Below are 17103 nucleotides of genomic sequence, written 5' to 3' on the forward strand. Positions count from 1 at the left end.
AAATAAAATCTAAAATAAAAATCTGCTCTTTCCCGTCTCTCTTTCAGGAGCGCTTCACACTGGCAGGAGATCCCGTTAAACCATGGCTCAGACAAACAGTTACGGCCAGAGTAGCAATGGAGTGGCTGATGAATCCCCCAACATGCTGGTCTACAGAAAGGTAAGAAAAGGCATCTAATGTAAATAACACAATGGGTTCTGATACCTCTCCTCAGTCCCCTACCTATATGGTTCAGGTGGTGGGTGTTGGTGCTCTCTCCATAACGGAATGGTAAACTCATAGATACCTGCTGTCACTTCCTGACCATAGTAAGATGTTATTTTCTATGGTAGAGTAGGTCAGGGCGTGACGGGGGGGGGGGGTTGTGTTTATTCTATGTGTTCTATTTCTATGTTCTTAGGTTCTAGTTTTGTATTTCTATGTTGGTTTTGTTTGGGATGATCTCCAATTAGAGGCAGCTAAGGTCCTCGTTGTCTCTAATTGGAGATCATATTTAGTAGGGGTTTTTCCTTCCTGGGTTTTGTGGGGTGATTATTTCTTTGAGTAGTGTTTGTTTCTCCTCTGCGTCACGGTTTGTTGTTTCGTCAATTCAGTTTATTTATGTATTCAAAAGTTTCCCAGATTGAAATAAAATGTGGAACTACACACACGCTGCACTTTTAGTCCTCATCCTTTCGACAACCGTGACACCTGCCTTCTAATGGATGGTCACGTCTTGTGTTTTGGATACCATAGGATCAGGAGTTGACGTGAACGACTCAGTAGTTTCGTCTAAAGTCCCGCAGGGTGTCAAACGAGACTGGAAAAGGATTAGGGGTTTGGATCTCTCCTAACCAGAAGAACGTTTTGGATTTGGGGTATTGTTTGGCTAGCCTGAGTGTCATTCTGTTTGTGCTGTCATGCAAACCGCTTGTCGCTTATTGTTATGCCATAATGACAGCAGTGGAGTTGGCAAGAGCACACACAGATCTGGGGACCAGGCTTATTGTTATGCCATAATGACAGCAGTGGAGTTGGCAAGAGCACTAAACAGATCTGGGACCATGCTTATTGTTATGCCATAATGACAGCAGTGGAGTTGGCAAGAGCACTAAACAGATCTGGGACCAGGCTTATTGTTATGCCATAATGACAGCAGTGGAGTTGGCAAGAGCACCAAACAGATCTGGGACCAGGCTTATTGTTATGCCATAATGACAGCAGTGGAGTTGGCAAGAGCACCAAACAGATCTGGGACCAGGCTTATTGTTATGCCATAATGACAGCAGTGGAGTTGGCAAGAGCACCAAACAGATCTGGGACCAGGCTTATTGTTATGCCATAATGACAGCAGTGGAGTTTGCAAGAGCACTAAACAGATCTGGGACCAGGCTTATTGTTATGCCATAATGACAGCAGTGGAGTTGGCAAGAGCACCAAACAGATCTGGGACCAGGCTTATTGTTATGCCATAATGACAGCAGTGGAGTTTGCAAGAGCACTAAACAGATCTGGGACCAGGCTTATTGTTATGCCATAATGACAGCAGTGGAGTTGGCAAGAGCACTAAACAGATCTGGGACCAGGCTTATTGCTTATCTGCTGGGTGGTCTAAAAGATAAGCTCCAAGGTTATCTAAAAGCCTTTTCATTTAATCTTTGTTTATTGTACCATAAATACACAGCATGTTATTGCTGCTCTGTGTTCACATTCAATGCTTTTTTTTTTAAAGAAACCCCTGAACACTTATTGACAATGTGAATCTAAATCCTCGTCTGATTCTGAATGCCCCTTGGTTTGGTGTTGAAGTAGACTCTGAATGCTCCTTGGTTTGGTGTTGAAGTAGTCTCTGAATGCCCCTTGGTTTGGTGTTGAAGTAGACTCTGAATGCTCCTTGGTTTGGTGTTGAAGTAGACTCTGAATGCCCCCTTGGTTTGGTGTTGAAGTAGACTCTGAATGCCCTTTGGTTTGGTGTTGAAGTAGTCTCTGAATGCCCCTTGGTTTGGTGTTGAAGTAGACTCTGAATGCCTGTTGGTTTGGTGTTGAAGTAGTCTCTGAATGCCCCCTGGTTTGGTGTTGAAGTAGACTCTGAATGCCTGTTGGTTTGGTGTTGAAGTAGTCTCTGAATGCCCCCTGGTTTGGTGTTGAAGTAGACTCTGAATGCCTGTTGGTTTGGTGTTGAAGTAGACTCAGAATGCCCCTTGGTTTGGTGTTGAAGTAGACTCCTGAGGCAGCCATCTTTAACTGTGATCATAACTAGGACCAGACCTGTATTCCTGAGGCAGCCATCTTTATCTGTGATCATAACTCGGACCAGACCTGTATTCCTGAGGCAGCCATCTTTATCTGTGATCATAACTAGGACCAGACCTGTATTCCTGAGGCAGCCATCTTTATCTGTGATCATAACTAGGACCAGACCTGTATTCCTGAGGCAGCCATCTTTAACTGTGATCATAACTAGGACCAGACCTGTATTCCTGAGGCAGCCATCTTTAACTGTGACCATAACTAGGACCAGACCTGTATTCCTGAGGCAGCCATCTTTAACTGTGATCATAACTAGGACCAGACCTGTATTCCTGAGACAGCCATCTTTATCTGTGACCATAACTAGGACCAGACCTGTATTCCTGAGGCAGCCATCTTTAACTGTGATCATAACTTTGGCCAGTTGTTGTTTTGGGTTGGTTTTCATTGACCTGTATTTCTCAGCATTATCCACTAGGTTTGCTGCAGGTTCAATATCCGAAGGAAATGTTCTTTACTTGGCAACAAGCTGTCTCCAATCAATCAGTCAGTTAATGTGTGGTGGGGGGGCTTAATCCTGGGGAGGTGCAGCTTTTTAAAATGTATTTATTTCACCTTTATTTAACCAGGTAGGCTAGTTGAGAACAAGTTCTCATTTACAACTGCGACCTGGCCAAGAATAAAGCAAAGCAGTGCGACACAAACAACAACACAGAGTTACACATGGAGTAAAACAAACATACAATCAATAACACAATAGAAAAAATCTATATACAGTGTGTGCAAATGTAGTAAGATTAGGGAGTAAGGCAATAAAATAGGCCATAGAAGCGAAATAATTACAATATAGCAATTAAACACTGGAGTGATAAGATGTGCAGAAGATGAATGTGCAAGTAGAGATACTGGGGTGCAAAGGAGCAAAACAAATAAATACAGTATGGGGATGAGGTAGATTGGTTGGGCTGTTTACAGATGAGCTATGTACAGGTACAGTGATCTGTGAGCTGCTCTGACAGCTGATGCTTAAAGTTAGAGAGGGAGATATAAGACTCCAGCTTCAGTGATTTTTGCAATTTGTTCCAGTCATTGGCAGCAGAGAACTGGAAGAGGGTAAGTAATAATATGGGGATGAGGTAGCTGGGTGGGCTATTTACAGATGGGCTATTTACAGGTACAGTGATCGGTGAGCTGCTCTGACAGCTGATGCTTATCTTGATAGATGTGGCGGGTTAACTCCTTCTAGTTAGCGCTCCCTGTTTGATTTCTAGACAATCCTTTATCTGATCTTCCCATGTTTCAGGTTTTACCCCACCCCTTTTTTTGGTTTGCTTCCTGTCTTTAAGTTTGGTGTGGGTTTTCTATTGTTGTTGTTGTGGTTGTTGTTGTTGCTAGGCAACTTTCAGTGGACACCCCCCCCCCTCCCCTTAAACCCCACCTGTTTAATTTAGGTTGTTTGTGACTCTTTGTTGATTCCTCCTTCTATTTGAGTGACAATTTTTTGGGGGTTTCTTGCTGGGGAACGTCACAATGTCAACATCAGGACCCTTACCTTCGCAGTAGGCAGCTTGTTTTATAGACTGGGGGGGATTGTGTTTCATTCGTTCAAGTCAATAACACAGAAATATTGCTGTATCAATATACAGGTTTATTGCTGCGTACAGGGACTGTTGGATTCTGTTGGTGTTTTCATGTGTACTGTAGCAATGTGTTTAAAAAGCACAGTGGCGATAGATTCCCTCGTGTTTCCAGTTACCCGCATCCTACTCTTCTACTCATACGTCTCTGAATAATGCACTGTAAGTCTTTTCTCTTGTCCTGTCTGTCGCTAGGGGTTACTGAGGGTTACCCAGTGTGCCTCCACCCACTTCACCCTTTGTGGGCATTTGGTGACATGACCCACGTCGACCTTCCCTGAACGGAACTTGCAGGTGACGACAGTGATTTATCTCCTCAGGATGTGTTTCGTTAAGCGCCTCGCTAGTAGCCAGGACTTCTAATTTGGTCACGTGAGCTCAGAGTGCCTCCGGAAGGACTGAGGCCCCAATTCATCACCTGGCCACCTCTGCCCCAAGCCACTAGGTAGGAGGTCCTCTCCTGCCCAAAGAGCAACTTTAACAGCGAGATCTGCCCCTTGTATTTTGTCTACACCTCGGGCTGTTGATATGTTTGAGTACTATCCTTTTCTCGAGGGACAGTCCTGACAAAAGCTAGCAGGTAGGAGCTTCTCTGCTGTTGGGCAGGTGTCTGGACTTTCAGACCACGGTGTGTGTAGTGTAGTGTAGTAGAGAGAGAGAGAGAGAGACAGAGACAGAGAGAGTAACAGATGGTTTGTCGTTACAGGATGTGTTCAGGGTAATGGGTTCCCAGGAGCGCTTTCCAGCTGAGGAGAAAGACCAGCTGTCCTTAATGTCCATGTCAGGCTAATTAAAGGCTATTCCCTGCTCCTCCCTCTATTGTTCCTATGGCTGTTAGAGTCCATCCCCTGCTGCTGTATGGTTCCTATGGCTGTTAGAGTCCACCCCCTGCTGCTGTATGGTTCCTATGGCTGTTACAGAGTCCACCCCTGCTGCTGTACGGTTCCTATGGCTGTTACAGAGGGCAGGCGGAGGGGCAGGTTTCGGGTCGAGAACCAGACCCTCTTCTCCTCATCATCTGAAGCAGAAGTTCCTCTTCTCCCCAGTCCCCATGCAGCTCTTCTTGCTGAAACCCCAGTGTCTCCTGAGTCGTAGAATATCATGGTCAGGTACCAATCTGAGACTCATATTTAAGTGAATTAAATGTGAGGTACTTTTAAAGCTTTCAGAAAAGACTGGTGCTGGAGCAGAGAGATGTGGAGGTATGATGGGCAACAGTTCTCTCATCCCTCTCTCTCTCTGGCTCTCTCTCTGGCTCTCTCGCTGGCTCTCTCTCCTAATCTTCTCTTTGATGTCTACTTGAGGCCATGACACTGACTCCAACCCGTCTTTTGTGTTTGTAACAGAATGAGATGTCTTCTGTGGCAGAAAGGGACCGTAGTAGTGGATTAATGTTAACCTCTAATGCCTCTGTGAAAATGTGTTTGTTGTCAAATTAAAAACATGTAACTATATAAAATATCCCATCATCCCACAGGACTTTACCCTAATACTGACCTGGTTCTCCCAGGACTTTACCCTAATACTGACCTGGTTCTCCCTACAGGACTTTACCCTAATACTGACCTGGTTCTCCCTACAGGACTTTACCCTAATACTGACCTGGTTCTCCCAGGACTTTACCCTAATACTGACCTGGTTCTCCCAGGACTTTACCCTAATACTGACCTGGTTCTCCCTACAGGACTTTACCCTAATACTGACCTGGTTCTCCCTACAGGACTTTACCCTAATACTGACCTGGTTCTCCCTACAGGACTTTACCCTAATACTGACCTGGTTCTCCCTACAGGACTTTACCCTAATACTGACCTGGTTCTCCCTACAGGACTTTACCCTAATACTGACCTGGTTCTCCCAGGACTTTACCCTAATACTGACCTGGTTCTCCCTACAGGACTTTACCCTAATACTGACCTGGTTCTCCCTACAGGACTTTACCCTAATACTGACCTGGTTCTCCCTACAGGACTTTACCCTAATACTGACCTGGTTCTCCCTACAGGACTTTACCCTAATACTGACCTGGTTCTCCCTACAGGACTTTACCTAATACTGACCTGGTTCTCCCTACAGGACTTTACCCTAATACTGACCTGGTTCTCCCAGGACTTTACCCTAATACTGACCTGGTTCTCCCTACAGGGCTTTACCCTAATACTGACCTGGTTCTCCCTACAGGACTTTACCCTAATACTGACCTGGTTCTCCCAGGACTTTACCCTAATACTGACCTGGTTCTCCCAAGACTTTACCCTAATACTGACCTGGTTCTCCCAGGACATTACCCTAATACTGACCTGGTTCTCCCAGGGCTTTACCCTAATACTGACCTGGTTCTCCCAGGGCTTTACCCTAATACTGACCTGGTTCTCCCAGGGCTTTACCCTAATACTGACCTGGTTCTCCCTACAGGACTTTACCCTAATACTGACCTGGTTCTCCCAGGACTTTACCCTAATACTGACCTGGTTCTCCCAGGACTTTACCCTAATACTGACCTGGTTCTCCCAGGACTTTACCCTAATACTGACCTGGTTCTCCCTACAGGACTTTACCCTAATACTGACCTGGTTCTCCCTACAGGACTTTACCCTAATACTGACCTGGTTCTCCCTACAGGACTTTACCCTAATACTGACCTGGTTCTCCCTACAGGACTTTACCCTAATACTGACCTGGTTCTCCCTACAGGACTTTACCCTAATACTGACCTGGTTCTCCCTACAGGACTTTACCCTAATACTGACCTGGTTCTCCCAGGACTTTACCCTAATACTGACCTGGTTCTCCCAGGACTTTACCCTAATACTGACCTGGTTCTCCCAGGGCTTTACCCTAATACTGACCTGGTTCTCCCAGGGCTTTACCCTAATACTGACCTGGTTCTCCCAGGGCTTTACCCTAATACTGACCTGGTTCTCCCTACAGGGCTTTACCCTAATACTGACCTGGTTCTCCCAGGACTTTACCCTAATACTGACCTGGTTCTCCCAGGACTTTACCCTAATACTGACCTGGTTCTCCCTACAGGACTTTACCCTAATACTGACCTGGTTCTCCCTACAGGACTTTACCCTAATACTGACCTGGTTCTCCCTACAGGACTTTACCCTAATACTGACCTGGTTCTCCCTACAGGACTTTACCCTAATACTGACCTGGTTCTCCCTACAGGACTTTACCCTAATACTGACCTGGTTCTCCCTACAGGACTTTACCCTAATACTGACCTGGTTCTCCCTACAGGACTTTACCCTAATACTGACCTGGTTCTCCCTACAGGACTTTACCCTAATACTGACCTGGTTCTCCCTACAGGACTTTACCCTAATACTGACCTGGTTCTCCCTACAGGACCTTACCCTAATACTGACCTGGTTCTCCCTACAGGACTTTACCCTAATACTGACCTGGTTCTCCCTACAGGACTTTACCCTAATACTGACCTGGTTCTCCCTACAGGACTTTACCCTAATACTGACCTGGTTCTCCCTACAGGACTTTACCCTAATACTGACCTGGTTCTCCCTACAGGACTTTACCCTAATACTGACCTGGTTCTCCCTACAGGACTTTACCCTAATACTGACCTGGTTCTCCCTACAGGACTTTACCCTAATACTGACCTGGTTCTCCCTACAGGACTTTACCCTAATACTGACCTGGTTCTCCCAGGACTTTACCCTAATACTGACCTGGTTCTCCCTACAGGACTTTACCCTAATACTGACCTGGTTCTCCCTACAGGACTTTACCCTAATACTGACCTGGTTCTCCCTACAGGACTTACCCTAATACTGACCTGGTTCTCCCTACAGGACTTTACCCTAATACTGACCTGGTTCTCCCTACAGGACTTTACCCTAATACTGACCTGGTTCTCCCTACAGGACTTTACCCTAATACTGACCTGGTTCTCCCTACAGGACTTTACCCTAATACTGACCTGGTTCTCCCAGGACTTTACCCTAATACTGACCTGGTTCTCCCAGGACTTTACCCTAATACTGACCTGGTTCTCCCAGGACTTTACCCTAATACTGACCTGGTTCTCCCTACAGGACTTTACCCTAATACTGACCTGGTTCTCCCTACAGGACTTTACCCTAATACTGACCTGGTTCTCCCTACAGGACTTTACCCTAATACTGACCTGGTTCTCCCTACAGGACTTTACCCTAATACTGACCTGGTTCTCCCAGGACTTTACCCTAATACTGACCTGGTTCTCCCAGGACTTTACCCTAATACTGACCTGGTTCTCCCTACAGGACTTTACCCTAATACTGACCTGGTTCTCCCAGGACTTTACCCTAATACTGACCTGGTTCTCCCAGGACTTTACCCTAATACTGACCTGGTTCTCCCTACAGGACTTTACCCTAATACTGACCTGGTTCTCCCTACAGGACTTTACCCTAATACTGACCTGGTTCTCCCTACAGGACTTTACCCTAATACTGACCTGGTTCTCCCTACAGGGCTTTACCCTAATACTGACCTGGTTCTCCCTACAGGGCTTTACCCTAATCTTATAAGCTTTGTCTATTTTAATGGAACCATATTCTTTTGATAGATGCTTCATTCCTGCAGGTCGTTGTTGTTCTGGGTTTGATTCTGGGTTTGAATCTGGGTTTGAATCTGGGTTTGAAGCTGGGTTTGAATCTGGGTTTGAATCTGGGTTTGAATCTGGGTTTGAATCTGGGTTTATGTGAACCTATAAGGATGGGGGATGGAGGTGGATGGGCTTTTCAGAGAGAACTGTGTGTGAAGGGATTTTTCTGCCGTTGTAATCCTTGGGCAGGACGCCAAAGCGTTTTTTATTCAGGTCGACCTAAGCCCCCAATATTATAATTTTTTTAAATACATTTTTGTGATGGCAGAACACTTTCAGTGTAAACTTAAATGACTAAAAGCAGATATAATATAAAATATATTATATATACTTTATATTATAATATATTATTTGCGGGGATAATCACCAAAATAAAAGCTAGACAGTCGGGGAGAATTGAAAATTCCCCAAATAATTAATTTAGCAGTATTGATTTTTTTGAAATTAAGTTTGATCAATAGAACACAACATTAGCTCCATGGAGAAATGTGTAGAATTGCAGGAAATTGGCAAAACAGTCTCCACACCACCGAGATGTGGGTCCTACATTTTCACACATTTAGCTGCACCAACAAGCTGCCCACTCAAGAAAAGCTTCAACCTTTAACCAGAGCCTGCCTACCTGGTTCAGGTTATCAGTCAACCTACCAGGGTATTTACAAACAGCACAGGAATAAAATCATCCACATGTATTGATCACATCTTTACTAACGCTGCAGAAATATGCATCCAAATTGATCGGATGTAGTGGTCACAATATAGTAACCATATCGAAGGAAAACCAGAGTTACAAAGGCTGTAACTTTGTGTGTGTCTTCCCTGTGGCTCAGTTGGTAGAGCATGGTGTGTGCAACGCCAGGGTTGTGGGTTCGATTCCCACAGGGGACCAGTACAAATAAAGAATGCATGAAATGAAATGTATGCATTCACTACCGTAAGTCGCTCTGGATAAGAGCGTCTGCTAAATGACTGAAATGTAAGGAAAGTTACAAAGGCTGTATAAGAGGTCAAACAATACGTTTTTGTTTGTGATTCCTATGTTGTTGATGTAAATAATATTTGTTGGTCTGTGGTGTGTAATGAGAAGCAACCAGACGCTGCATGAAATTGCTTTTCCCAGTTACTGATAAGCACCCATTTAAGAAAATGACTGTAAAAACTGTTAAAATCCCCCCAGTGGATTGATACGGAATTGAAAAATGTTATGGTTGAGAGGGGATGAGGCAAATAGGTCTGGCTGCACAACCGATCGGCAAACGAAGTGCAAATGTAGAAAATCATGTGACTAAACTGGATAGAAAGAAGAAACTACACTATGAAACAAAGATAAATGACATAAACAATGACAGTAAAAAAGCTTTGGAGCCCCTTCAATGAAATGTTCGGGCAAAAAAAGGCAAACTCAGCTCCATCACTCATGGAATCAGATGGCTCGAATCATGTCAACTTAATTAACTAGGAAGTCGGGGGGGGCACCGCGGAAGCGTTAGTTTATATAGAGAGGCTATCTCCTGAATCCGCTCTCGAAGATCTGAAGATCTTCTATATCAATAGCAGTCCATCATTAATTATTCTTTACCTTCTGTCAGTCTCATCTGAACCAATCATTTCACGCCGTTATCTGCACGAACCCTAGCATAAATTATGAATCAGCGATATACAAAATTGGCTTAATTATTGATTTACTAACTAATCAAATCACAGAAATACATAAACAAATAGTAGATATTGGTTACTAACTAATAATAGGAAAGTCCCTAGTGGGCTAAACTGATATGACGGTTTGGTAGACAAAGGAAAGGGGTGGGGACTGAGAAAGAGCGGGAAAGACAAAATGGATTCACTACACACAGTCTATATTTATATTCATTGAAATGCTAATCCTTCGCACATGAACAGCCCGCTCATTGGAGAATAATTGCATGTATATATTTACGCCCGTGTGTCGTTGTTGTCTTCTCTGTTGGAATTACGGTCCGTAGAGAGTTCATCAGAGCCTCTCTCTGGTTGCGTTTCGTCGATGATCAAAGTATTTAGTGGTTGTTAGAATGGATACTTCAGAGTAACATTCGGGAATGTTGAGAGAGAGAGAGAGAGAGAGAGAGAGAGAGAGAGAGAGAGAGAGAGAGAGAGAGGAGAGAGAGAGAGAGAGAGAGAGAGAGAGAGAGAGAGAGAGAGAGAGAGAGAGAGAGAGAGAGAGAGAGAGAGAGAGAGAGAGAGAGAGAGAGAGAGAGAGAGAGAGGAGAGAGAGAGAGAGAGAGAGGAGAGAGAGAGAGAGAGAGAGAGAGAGAGAGAGAGAGAGAGATAGAGAGAGAGAGAGAGAGAGAGAGAGAGAGAGAGAGAGTAGAGAGAGAGAGAGGAGAGAGAGAGAGAGAGAGAGGAGAGAGAGAGAGAGAGAGAGAGAGAGAGAGAGAGAGAGATAGAGAGAGAGAGAGAGAGAGAGAGAGAGAGAGAGAGAGAGAGAGAGAAGAGAGAGAGAGAGAGAGAGAGAGAGAGAGAGAGAGAGGAGAGAGAGAGAGAGAAAAAGGATGCATCCCTTAGTATGCATCCCAAATGGCATTATATTCCCTACAAAGAGCACTACTGTTGACAGGCTCTGGTCAAATGTAGTGCACTACATAAAGAATATGGTGCAATTTGGGCCGCAGACATAACATCCAACCTGTTTTTTGTTGTGGTTGTTTAATAACCAAACATGAAGGACAAAGAGAAGGTTTTCATCACTGCTCTTTAAAAGTGTTGTCAGCGGAGAGCAAACAAACCCTTTGGTCCTGTCCTGTCGCCAACGATAAGAGCTGCCAGCTGGGTACCTGCCTGGCCACACTACATCCCTAATGGAGCCCTATCCCCTATACCAGGTCCTTATTACGTCCACGCAGGGCGACGGGTCTTCCTGGAGCCGATGGGTCGGAGGGCTGCAACTCCAAATCGACCTCAAGATAAACAGATACAGTAGTTGAGATAAAGGGAATAATTGTAAACCTTGATTACATTGGGATACGATCATTTTTATTTTACATTTTAGTCATTTAGCAGACGCTCTTATCCAGAGCAACTTACAGTACTGAATGCATACATTTCATACATTTTTGTTGTTGTTGTACTGGCCCCCCCCCGTGGGAATTGAACCCAAAACCCTGGCGTTGCACACACCATGCTGGCGTTGCAAACACCATGCTCTACCAACTGAGCCACAGTCCTTCTCTGTTTATGAGTGTGAAAATATCTGTTACAATGGATTGTAGGAGTGAGTGAGTGAGACAGACAGACAGACAGACAGACAGACAGACAGACAGACAGACAGACAGACAGACAGAGAGACAGACAGACAGAATCACACACAGGGCTGTTCCATCCAGAGTATAGGGGGCCATTTACTATGTTCATCATAGGAGGGTCAAGCACAGGAGGTAAGGTATTCTTCCACTGTGTACTCTCTGTTTAGGGCCAAATAGCATTCTAGTTTGCCCTGTTTTTTTGTTAATTCGTTCCAATGTGTCAAGTAATTATCTTTTTGTTTTCTCATGATTTGGTTGGGTCTAATTGTGTTGCTGTCCTGGGGCTCTGTAGGGTGTGTTTGTGTTTGTGAACAGAGCCCCAGGACCAGCTTGCTTAGGGGACTCTTCTCCAGGTTCATCTCTCTGTAGGTGATGACTTTGTTATGGAAGGTTTGGGAATCACTTCCTTTTAGGTGGTTGTAGAATTTAACAGCTCTTTTCAGGATTCTGATAACTAGCGGGTATCAGACTAATTCTGCTCTGCATGCAATATTTGGTGTTCTACATTGTACACAGAGGATATTTTGGCAGAATTCTGCATACAGAGTCTCAATTTGTGAATTCTTGGTTGGTGAGTGGACCCCAGACCTCACAATCATGAAGGGCAATGGGTTCTATAACTGATTCAAGTATTTTTTGCCAGATCCTAGTTGGTATGTTGAATTTTATGTTCCTTTTGATGGCATAGAAGGCCCTTCTTGCCTTGTCTCTCAGATCGTTCACAGCTTTGTGGAAGTTACTTGTGGTGCTGATGTTTAGGCCGAGGTATGTATAGTTTTCTGTGTGCTCTAGGGCAACGGTGTCTAGATGGAATTTGTATTTCTGGTCCTGGCGACTGGACCTTTTTTGGAGCACCATTATTTTGGTCTTACTGAGATTTACTGTCAGGGCCCAGGTCTGTCAGGGCCCAGGTCTGACAGAATCTGGGCAGAAGATCTAGGTGCTGCTGTAGGCCCTCCTTGATTGGGGACAGAAGCACCAGATCATCAGCAAACAGTAAACATTTGACTTCAGGTTCTAGTAAGGTGAGGCCGGGTGCTGCGGACTGTTCTAGTGCCCTCGCCAATATATATATTGAAGAGGGTGGGGCTTAAGCTGTATTCCTGTCTCACCCCACGGCCCTGTGGGAAGAAATGTATGTTTTTTTGCCAGTTTTAACCGCACATTTGTTGTTTGTGTACATGGATTTTTTAATGTTGTATGTTTTTCCCCCAACACCACTTTCCATCAATTTGTTTAACAGACCCTTATGCCAAATTGATTCAAAAGCTTTTTCTTTAAATCAACAAAGCATGAGGAGACTTTGTCTTTGTTTTAGTTTGTTGCTTTGTCAATTAGGTTGGGCAGGGTGAATATGTGGTCTGTCATAAGGTAATTTGGAAAAAGCCAATTTGACATTTGCTCAGTACATTGTTTTCACTGAGGAAATGTACGAGTCTGCTGTTAATGATAATGCAGAGGATTTTCCCAAGGTTGCTGTTGACGCATATCCCACTGTAGTTATTGGGGTCAAATTTGTCTCCACTTTTGTGGATTGGGGTGATCAGTCCTTGGTTCCAAGTATTGGGGAAGATGCCAGAGCTGAGGATGATGTTAAAGAGTTTAATTGGAATTTGTTGTCTGTATATTTGATCATTTAATTGAGGATACCATCAACACCACAGGCCTTTTTGGGTTGGAGTGTTTTGTATTTTGTCCTGTAGTTCATTCAAGGTAATTGGGGGATCCAGTGGGTTCTGGTAGTCTTTAATAGTTGATTCTAACATTTGTATTAGATCATGTATATGTTTTTGTTTGTTCTTTGTTATAGAGCCAAAAAGATTGGAGAAGTGGTTTACCCATCTCCATTTTGGATAGATAACTCTTCATGTTGTTGTTTTGTGTTTTCCAATTGTCCCAGAAGTGGTTAGAGTCTATGGATTCTTCAATTACATTGAGCTGATTTCTGACGTGCTGTTCCTTCTTTTTCCGTAGTGTATTTCTGTACACACGGTCCCGGTGTAGCTCAGTTGGTAGAGCATGGTGTTTGCAACGCCAGGGTTGTGGGTTCGATTCCCACGGGGGACCAGTACGGAGAAAAAAATGTATGCATTCACTACTGTAAGTTGCTCTGGATAAGAGCGTCTGCTAAATTATTAAAATGTAAATGTATTGTTTTAGTGATTCACCATAGTGAAGGCGTAGACTCAGGTTTTCTGGGTCTCTATGTTTTTGGTTGGACAGGTTTCTCAATTTCTTCATCAAACCATTTGTCACTGTTGTTAATTTTCTGATATTTTCTGCTTGAAATTTAAAGATTTGGGAAGCTGAGAGGTCAAATATACTGTTTAGGTTTTCAACTGTCAAGTTTATACCTTCACTATTACAATGGAACATTTTGTCCAGGAAGTTGTCTTAAAGGGATTGAATTTGTTGTTGCCTTTATTGTTTTTTGGTAATTTTCCACACTACTTTCCTTCCACCTATAGCATTTGTTAATGTTCCTTTGGCTTTGATGCCTCATGATTGAGTATTGCTCTGTTTAAGTAGACTGTGATTTTGCTGTGATCTGATCGGGGTGTCAGTGGGTTTGACTGAACACTGAGAGACTCTGGGTTGAGGTCGGTTATAAAGTAGTCTACAGTACTACTGCCAAGAGATTAACTATAGGTGTACCTATTGTAGGAAGCCTACCACACACCCAGCGTGCAACAGAGCTGTAGGAGTCCCCACACACCCAGCGTGCGACAGAGCTGTAGGAAGCCTACCACACACCCAGCGTGCGACAGAGCTGTAGGAGTTGTGACCCATTTTTTGTTAGTTATGTTGTCATAGTTGTGTCTAGGGGGGCATATTGTGGTGGCTAATTTCTGCATTACCAAATGAGGAGAGTTATAAACTTCACACGCCAGTCAGAGTTATACTTATAACTACATCTTTAATAATAAGAGCTTTGCAAAAGCACTTTGACTTTCAATGATGCGCCATTTGAAAAGTGACAACACAAAAGTACAAAGATCTTTTATAGTCAAGATACACCCCTCGCAGCCTACATGACGAACAACAGATCTTAGGAACAGTCCACAACGGAAGACTTTATATAATGAGAAAAGAGTATCCCGTAGCCAGATCGCATTCGCTATAAATTATCGTTCAGTTTGGTCCCTTATGACGAGGTTCTAATCTCGTTCCTGGTACTTCATAGCACAAAAAACATTACCTAATTTTATCTGGAATGATCCAGACATCGTAAATCTCCTCTGTCAGTGTTATCTCATAGAGGCCCCATCCTCAGTAGAAAACACACACAATAGTTTAACAGAATACTCTATTCCGTCGAATAAAACAACCATTGTAATACAATACATGCATTATAAGTTGGTAGAGCATGGTGTTTGCAACGGCAGCATGGTGTGTGCAATGCCAGGGTTGTGGGTTCGATTCCCACGGGGGGCCAGTACAAAAACAAAAAAATGCATGAAATGAAATGTATGCATTCACTACTGTAAGTCGCTCTGGATAAGAGTGTCTGCTAAATGATTAAATGTAAATGTAACATAATCTTGCAAATTTTCCACGACAATATGAGGGAGGAAATGCTGTCACCTCCATGTAGGTGTTTGTCCCCCTGTGTGCTGAGGGTGTTCAGGTTCTTGTCCAGTTCTGGCATTTAGGTCACCACAGACTTGTACATGTCCCTGGGCCTGGAAATGATTGATTTCCCCCCTCCAGGATGGAGAAGCTGTCATCGTTAAAGTATGGGGATTCTAGTGGGGGGATATAGGTAGGATGGAGAAGCTGTCTTCATTATAGTATGGGGATTCTAGTGGGGGGATATAGGTAGGATGGAGAAGCTGTCTTCATTATAGTATGGGGATTCTAGTGGGGGGATATTGGCATCACACAGTAGGACATTTTTCTCTGTTGAGATAATTTCCTTTAGAATTTCTAGCCAAATGTAAAATGTTCCTGTTTTGATTAATTTAATAGAGTAGATTAGGTCTGGTCTATATTAGCATACCCCCTGAGTCCCTTCGCTGTTTCACACCTGGTAGTGTGGTGGATGGGACTACCAGCTCTCTGTAACCTAGAGGACAACCAGTGGGTCCGTCTCCTCTATACCACCTGGTAGTGTGGTGGATGGGACTACCAGCTCTCTGTAACCTAGAGGGCAACCAGTGGGTCCATCTCCTCTATACCACCTGGTAGTGTGGTGGATGGGACTACCAGCTCTCTGTAACCTAGAGGGAAACCAGTGGGTCCGTCTCCTCTATACCATCCACCTGGTAGTGTGGTGGATGGGACTACCAGCTCTCTGTAACCTAGAGGGCAACCAGTGGGTCCATCTCCTCTATACCACCTGGTAGTGTGGTGGATGGGACTACCAGCTCTCTGTAACCTAGAGGGCAACCAGTGGGTCCGTCTCCTCTATACCACCTGGTAGTGTGGTGGATGGGACTACCAGCTCTCTGTAACCTAGAGGACAACCAGTGGGTCCGTCTCCTCTATACCACCTGGTAGTGTGGTGGATGGGACTACCAGCTCTCTGTAACCTAGAGGACAACCAGTGGGTCCATCTCCTCTATACCACCCACCTGGTAGTGTGGTGGATGGGACTACCAGCTCTCTGTAACCTAGAGGGCAACCAGTGGGTCCGTCTCCTCTATACCACCTGGTAGTGTGGTGGATGGGACTACCAGCTCTCTGTAACCTAGAGGGAAACCAGTGGGTCCGTCTCCTCTATACCATCCACCTGGTAGTGTGGTGGATGGGACTACCAGCTCTCTGTAACCTAGAGGGCAACCAGTGGGTCCATCTCCTCTATACCACCTGGTAGTGTGGTGGATGGGACTACCAGCTCTCTGTAACCTAGAGGGCAACCAGTGGGTCCATCTCCTCTATACCACCTGGTAGTGTGGTGGATGGGACTACCAGCTCTCTGTAACCTGGAGGACAACCAGTGGGTCCATCTCCTCTATACCACCTGGTAGTGTGGTGGATGGGACTACCAGCTCTCTGTAACCTAGAGGACAACCAGTGGGTCCGTCTCCTCTATACCACCTGGTAGTGTGGTGGATGGGACTACCAGCTCTCTGTAACCTGGAGGACAACCAGTGGGTCCATCTCCTCTATACCACCTGGTAGTGTGGTGGATGGGACTACCAGCTCTCTGTAACCTGGAGGACAACCAGTGGGTCCATCTCCTCTATACCACCTGGTAGTGTGGTGGATGGGACTACCAGCTCTCTGTAACCTAGAGGACAACCAGTGGGTCCATCTCCTCTATACCACCCACCTGGTAGTGTGGTGGATGGGACTACCAGCTCTCTGTAACCTAGAGGACAACCAGTGGGTCCGTCT

General features: G+C 44.7%; 1 long non-coding RNA gene across 1 annotated transcript in view; it reads left to right on the plus strand.

Annotated features, from left to right (window-relative positions):
- The window catches only part of LOC115183302 (uncharacterized), a 34400-nt gene that overhangs the window by 2619 nt on the left and 14678 nt on the right, over positions 1-17103 (plus strand). The window contains exon 2 of the long non-coding RNA XR_003874024.1: positions 48-160. This is a non-coding gene — a long non-coding RNA (uncharacterized LOC115183302). The remainder of the gene's footprint in view (positions 1-47; positions 161-17103) is intronic.

Source organism: Salmo trutta, unplaced genomic scaffold (genome assembly GCF_901001165.1).
Source record: "Salmo trutta unplaced genomic scaffold, fSalTru1.1, whole genome shotgun sequence".
Lineage (NCBI taxonomy): Eukaryota > Metazoa > Chordata > Actinopteri > Salmoniformes > Salmonidae > Salmo > Salmo trutta.